At 39.6% G+C, this 7500-nt stretch overlaps 1 protein-coding gene across 2 annotated transcripts in view; it reads left to right on the forward strand.

The window, feature by feature from the left end:
* The window catches only part of LOC143027159 (carcinine transporter-like), a 48342-nt gene that overhangs the window by 15351 nt on the left and 25491 nt on the right, over positions 1 to 7500 (forward strand). The window lies entirely within an intron of this gene.

Below are 7500 nucleotides of genomic sequence, written 5' to 3' on the forward strand. Positions count from 1 at the left end.
TCTTCTAGTGAATTTATCAAAATTTATGCAGCACTTCAACTCCTCTCCAGTTTGGTAAATGATCAAATTTTTCCGCATGAACTACTAAAGAATTAGATGTCCTATGTGCTTTTATGTCGTTTTTACCTTCATAAATTCTTTTATCTAATTCCCTTGATGACTCGCCATAATATGCCATTGTGCAACTATTGCACGGGATTTTGGTTCTCTTTTCGGAGATCTTTACCAAATCATTTATCCTCTTATTAGTTATTTTAGCTATGTTTATACTTGTTTTTGTTAAACATTTGTCTAATATTGGTGAAGTTTCTGAGCCAGGTACTGATACAGAATTGGTAGTATTTTTATCATCTCTCCATTTCTTTCCACGATTATAAATATTTATTGCTTTTCTTTTTATTATCCTCAACTCCCTCTGGGTATCCAAGTTTGTCAAAGGTTTTCATAATGTAATCAAATTCTTTTTCTAGGTATTCTTTGCTACAGATTCGTAGTGCCCTTAATTCTAGAACACGCCAGAAAAATTACCTTTTCCAAGTATCCGACAAGATAACTAAGCTTAGTATATAAGCTTCAATTACAGTTTTCCGTACACTCTCTGAAGAAGTTTCGTGCATTCCCCTGTGTTTATGTTCTCCATCATCCAAATAATTTGTCTAAAATACTTATCTATATCTATATATATATAAATATATATGTATATATATATATATATATATATATATACATATACATTATATATATATATATATATATATATATATATATGACATCATCTTCGCTCGACCAATCAGTCAATTACTCCATGAAACAGCAAACCCATGTGCCGCCATCCAAAGGGAACAGCTACAGCTGAACGCCCCTTCAAATGACGCGGACTCGAGTCCCACTTGACAGATTATCATTTTAAGACGTAATTCAGGTCCGAGTTTGTGTTGATCCCACGTCTACACAGACAATTTCTCTCAATTCGAAACATGACTTTTCTTCTCTCTCTCTCTCTCTCTCTCTCTCTCTCTCTCTCTCTCTCTCTCTCTCTCTCTCTCTCTCTCTCTCTCTATCTATCTATCTATCTATCTCTTTCTCTCTTACTCTCTTACTCTTACTCGTTCTCTTTTTTTCTTTTACTCTCTTTCGCTCTCTCTCGCTCTCTCTCTCTCTCTCTCTCTCTCTCTCTCTCTCTCTCTCTCTCTCTCTCTCTCTCTCTCTCTCTCTCTCTCTCTCTCTCTCTCTCTCTCTCTCTCTCTCTCTCTCTCTCTCTCTCTCTCTCTCTCTCTCTCTCTCTCTCTCTCTCTCTCTCTCTCTCTCTCTCTCTCTCTCTCTCTCTCTCTCTCTCTCTCTCTCTCTCTCTCAATCATGCACTCTCAACATGTACAGTCCGCCAGACCCTGTATTACAAGAGATACACAAGGTCACCACGTAGCATGAAAATCAACTGCAGTCACCGTCTAGTTCCTCTGAATAATGCTTCAAAACCACCCGGAGACAGTGTATCGAAAACACACACACACACACACACACACACACACACACACACACACACACACACACACACACACACACACACACACACACACACACACACACACACACACACACACACTATATATATATATATATATATATATATATATATATATATATTTATATATATACATACATATATATCTGTGTGTGTGTGTGTGTGTGTGTGTGTGTGTGTGTGTGTGTGTGTGTGTGTGTGTGTGTGTGTGTGTGTGTGTGTGTGTGTGTGTGTGTGTGTGTGTGTGTGTGTGATTCACGATGGTCTTGGACCACGTATTGAACTCGTGATCGACAGCTATTTCCCTCCCGGGAGAGAGCTCAGAGCTCATATATGACCGATCTACTGGTAACACCGTGACCTTACACGCACACTCACACACTCAACTTCCCGCCCACGAGAGTTGGAGTAACGACCTGCAGAGCAGCGATACTGAAATAATTTCAGCCCTGGGCGGGATTCGAACCCGGACCGCTGTAGTGGCTGCCGGCAACTCTACCAATGAGCCACGAGTCGTGTGTGTGTGTGTGTGTGTGTGTGTGTGTGTGTGTGTGTGTGTGTGTGTGTAAGAATGTGCTGAGTCCGAGTATTGTGACCTTGACCAATCACACTAATTCTAGGAAGAGGGTGTTTTGGGAAAAAGGTAAACAAAGATGGCCATGACGATGTTCAAAGTTACTAAAGTCGGGAGATAGAGTAAGAAAAACAATTATGAACTCATATAACAATGACAGTTTTCCTTTGATTCTGACTGACACGAGATTATTATTCTGTTCTCCGTGGCAACCCCTCCATTCTTGGGGATTCATTGAGAAGGTGCGCGGCCAAGTGGCGTTCTGAAGGGTGGGGGAAGGACAAAAAGAGAGAAAAATCTTCCTCCTATCACAAATTGATCTAAAGTGTCCTATTCTAGACTTAAGTATTGTACAGCGTTGAAACTCCTTCGCGACAATTCATCACCCCCATTCCCCGAAACTATCACATTCGTTTGACGTCAACCAGAACTAAATCAACAAGGACGAAAAAGTCCTTACAACAGTAAAATCTTTGCTACAGGGTTGGTCTCTGGGCTGATTAAAATCCCATGAAGATAGAATGAATATGTAAGATACTAAGATGACCTCATTACAAAGGACTTGATCAAGAGAGTCTAAGTTCCTTCGCTATAATGTATACACATTGTTGTTTCCCTTAGCAGAATTAAATCGCGTTAAACCAGCCAAAATTAAATACGTAAAATAGCTTAACTACGTTGTCATTGGATGGAGTAGATTTCCCTCAGAGGTGACGAAATCATGTAAATTCAAGTTTCAAGGTTCAATTAGTTATACACTCAGCAATGTGCTGTAATGTAGGCCTACTATCAACGGGTTATCTTATTTATTTGACTCTCCGGAAATAGGTTCAATTTGGAAGTAGGTAGAAACAACTTTGCCAACCGTGTAGTTAATGAATGGAATAAACTTCCTGCACAGGTAGTGCAATGCAGTTCAGTTCGAAGCTTTAAGAATCATTTAAATAAACACCTAAGCAAGATGCTGTAATGATTATAATTTATTTTATATTATTTGATTTTGTTTTGTTATCATTTGTCTGTCTGATTTTCATTTATTATTAGTTATATGTCAATTTATTATTATTTACTATTTACCTGTTTGTTTATTAATAACTATACCTATGCATTTATTTATGTATTTTATTTGTTATTTACATTATTATAGTTTATATTTATTATTTTATTATTATTATGATTTTTTTTTCGCATTCTCCGCCTTTGTAATCCTTTGTAATCCTTTAGTTGCTTGTTTATGCTATCTTATCTCGATTCTTTTTCTTTTGTAAAAGCGAGATAAAATGTGAACTAAAAGTTATTTGCATTTTTTCTTCTTAGTCTCCTCCTCCTTCTTCTTCTCCTCTTTCTTTCTTTTTTCTTGCGCTTTTTATTTTATTTTTCATTTCATTTTCTTTTATGTTTTTTGCTTGCTTGTTAATTTTTTAACTCTTATTTAATCTTCTTTTCTGAATCCGAAAGAGAATATGAAGCAAAACTTCTCTGGCATTCTTTTATTTATTTATTTACTTATTATTATTTCTAATTATTATTATTATTATCATTAGTAGTAGTAGTAGTAGTATCATTATTATTAGTATTATCATTATTATTATTATCATTATTATTATTATCTATTATCATCATTTATTATCATTATTATTATGATGATTATTTATTATTATCATGATCATCATCATCATCATCAATAATCATCATCATCATCATCATTAATCAATCATTATTATCATTAATCATTAATCAATCATTATTATCATTAATCATTCATTAATCAATCATTATTATCATTATTATCATTATCATCATTATCATCATTATCATCATTATCATCATTATCATTATTATCATTATCATTATCATTATTATCAATCATTATTATCATTATTATTATTATTAATATTTTGCTTGTTTGGTCATTTTCACCTCTCGATTACTCTTCTGTTCTGAATCCGACAGAGAATATGGACCAAAAAGTCTCTGGATGGTTTATTTTCTTTGATTTACTTACTTGTCTGAGCTTTTCTACTTATTTATTCCTCTTCTAAATTCGAAAGAGAGCATGGATCAAGAGGTCTCTAGTCGGTATGCTCTGGGATTGTAACATCACCCATTGAAGTGAAATAGTAAATTGTGCCCACTTGCGTAACCGTAGGTAGGTAATTGATGGGGCAGCGAGCAATGGGGAAGAATGGTCATTGTGAAATTCAACCCTTGATGAGTCTTGATAGCGTCTGGTGAGCTTCCCCGAATATTCTGTCAGGGTTACAAAACTGGGTCACTCTAGGAAGAAACGGTTAAACACTTCTCTGTAATTCATTCACTCCTGAAGCAAACACCAATGCAAATAAAACCTCCCAGCGATGAATCAAAATGTTCATTATCAACCAAGTTATAAGAACTAATAGAGAGAGATTAATATAACCTACAATCAAGTAACTATTATATATATATATATATATATATATATATATATATATATATATATATATATATATATACATATATATATATATATATATATATATATAGGCCTATGCTAATATGAACACGGGTACGTTCGTTCACTTATGCAAAGTAGACCACTTGGAAAAAGAAACTAACAAAGCAGAGCGCTTTCGTATATTACATCTTCAGTGCACTGAAGATTTGATATACGAAAGCGCTCTGCTTCGTTAGTTCCTTTTTCCAGGTGGTCTACTTTACATATAAGCCTATATACATTGTGGCAGTGGTATAGAGTAGGAAGAGTTTTGGATGTCCATGCTCTTAGGAGAGAGAGTGGGGGATATCAGATCATTTTTTGATGGAAGGTAAGTTGAGAGTGGGGGATAGGTGGAGAAAGAGGAAATGGGCGGAAGGTAAAAAGATGCTTAGAGCAAACTGCTTAAACGAATGAGAAAAGGAACAGGAGTACAAGAAGCTGAGAGAAGTGTGAGAGGTGGTGAAGGATAGAGTAGAAATAGATGTGGAAGAGGAATGGGGTTTTTCAAGAAGGAAGTAACAGGGTGTGCAAGGGTGTGCAGAGATGGTATGTGAAGCGAAGAGGATGGGAGGGAATAGAAGGAAAGGTAGTGAGTGGTGGGATGATGAAGTGAAGAAGGTAGTAGAAGAGAAGAAGCGAGCATTCAAGGACTGGTTGCAGAGTAGGATGAGACAAAACTATGGTATATATAAAGAAAAACAAAAAAGAAACAAACCAAAATATACAGGAGGCAAAAAGGAGAGCAGGTGTAAAGTTGGGGAGGAGTAGGACAGAACATTTTGAAAGCAATAGAATGTTTTTTGGAAGGAAATCAAGAGAGGACGGGGAAGTAAGTCAAGTATAGAAGAAAAAGTAAAAGGCGCATATAGACAGATCTTAACGGAAGAGGAGGTGGTTAGGGGAAAATGGGAAGAGTATTTTAGAGAGTTGTTGAGTGTGGAGGAGGATAGGACTATCTGAGGAGAGGTGCAGTTGTGATGGACTGAGTGGTGAGGTTGTTTGATGTTTGTCTGGGGGAGGGTGGAGTGCCGGAGGACTGGATGGGTGCCTTTGTGGTTCCGCTTTGCAAGGGGGTGGTAAGTGTGGTAGTTTCGGGAGATCAATTTGTTGGGCGTGGTGGGGGAGAGGTTTGTGGGAGAGTTTTATTTGGGAGGATTGTGAAAAGATTGGAGGGGTGGTTGGTGGGGGATGGGGGGTGGCGGTTGCGTGGATCGGATTTTCGTGGTGGAACAGATGTGTGCGATAGCTTTGGGAAGGGGTGTGGATGTTTATTGGGGCCTTTATGGATTTGGAAAAGGCTTATGACAGGATGGACAAGGGATACTGTTGGAGGTTTTGTAGATGTGTGGGATTGGGGAGAGCTGTTGGGGTCAGTCAGGAGTTTTTGTAATAGTGGAGCCTGTGTTAGATGGAAAATGGAGAGAGTAGATGGTTTGAAATGGAGGTGGGGCTGCGTTAGGGATGTGTCCTGTCGCCGTAGTTGTTCAATGTATATATGGATGGGTTGGTGGGGGAGGTAAAAGCGAGGGCAATGGGAGAAGGACTGGAGGTGGTTCAATAACGTGGAGAAGGGTGGGAGGTGAGCCAGTTGTTGTTTGCTGAAGACACTGCGCACGAGGCAGGGTGAGAAGAGGGATCGGGGGAGTTGGTGGTGGAGTTTGGGAGGATGTGGGATAGGAGAGAGTTGAAAGTGGGTGTTGGTAAAGGCGGGCTGATGAAATGTGCAAGAATAGGGGATGGCAGTGAGTTGGGGATGAGTCTAAGAGGAGAGAGACTGGAGGGAGAGGATAGCTTTAGGTATTTGAGGTCGCATGTGACGGCGGAGGGTTGGGGGGTTGGGGGGGTTGGAGGTGGGTATGAATTATAGATTGAGAGAAGCTTGTGCCTTGGGGGATTAGAAAGTGTTATGAGAGGCAGGCATATGGAAATGGATGCAAAGAGGAGATTGTGTGAAGGGGTGACTGTGCCGATGGTATTGTGTGGGGGCAGAGGCAGAGAGGAAGAGTTTGAGTGTGTCTGAGAGGTGTGGGGGGGTTGCTGGGGTGGGAGTGGGGAGATGGGGAGGATAGTGGGGGTGGAAAAGGAGATGGTAGATAGTGGTGATGAAAGACTATTGGGATGGTTTGGACACATGGGAAGAGTGAATGATGAAAAATTGGTAAAAGAGATGTGGAAGGCAGAGGTGGGTGGAGTGAACATGAGGGAACGACCAAGGATGAGATGGATGGATGGGGCGAAGGGAGCGCTGAGTAAGAGGGGAATGTCTGTTGACCAAGGAAGGAAGAAGGCAAGAGATAGGGATGAGTGGAGAGATGGAGAGTGTGTATGGGTGATGAAGGGAGGAGGGGGGATGGGAAGTAATGGGTGTTTGTGTGTGAATGGTATTTTGACGCGGCCCGAAGGGATTTCTCCCCCGTCTTCTCTTGTTCTGCATGAAGGAACGAGGAGGGAAGGGGAGGGGTCGCCGATTAAGTGAAACAGCTTTGCTATGGAGGTACTTTGTCTTGCTCTATTGCTTCTGACCCAGGGCAGTGGGCGGGATACAGGGATGACCCGTCATCCACGAGGAGCTAAGAGGAGATTGGGGAAAGGGTGGAGGGTGGGAGTGGAATGAGTGGGAGTAGGTACGTGTCTTTGACTTGGCTACCTCGCTTTATAAGGGGAAAAAATCTTTTAGTATATAGAAAAATAGATAGGTATCGAAGGTGCTGTGTAGCTAGTGAAGGTAAATATAGATCTGGTTCATCACTATATGGCGAAAGATAAGAATTTTCGAGAAAAAAAATTGTCTGAGCCAAAGACGGTTCTTGTTTCATGTGTTCCTGCCACGTGACTCAACAGTCGTGTCGCATAGTTTTCAACGTTGGACGCGTAATTTGACACTTGTTCCCGTTTTCTTTGAATAGGACTTCAACCGAACAGATT

The sequence above is a fragment of the Oratosquilla oratoria genome, chromosome 7 (genome assembly GCF_046742065.1).
Source record: "Oratosquilla oratoria isolate Oo_2021 chromosome 7, ASM4674206v1, whole genome shotgun sequence".
NCBI classification, from domain to species: Eukaryota; Metazoa; Arthropoda; class Malacostraca; order Stomatopoda; family Squillidae; genus Oratosquilla; species Oratosquilla oratoria.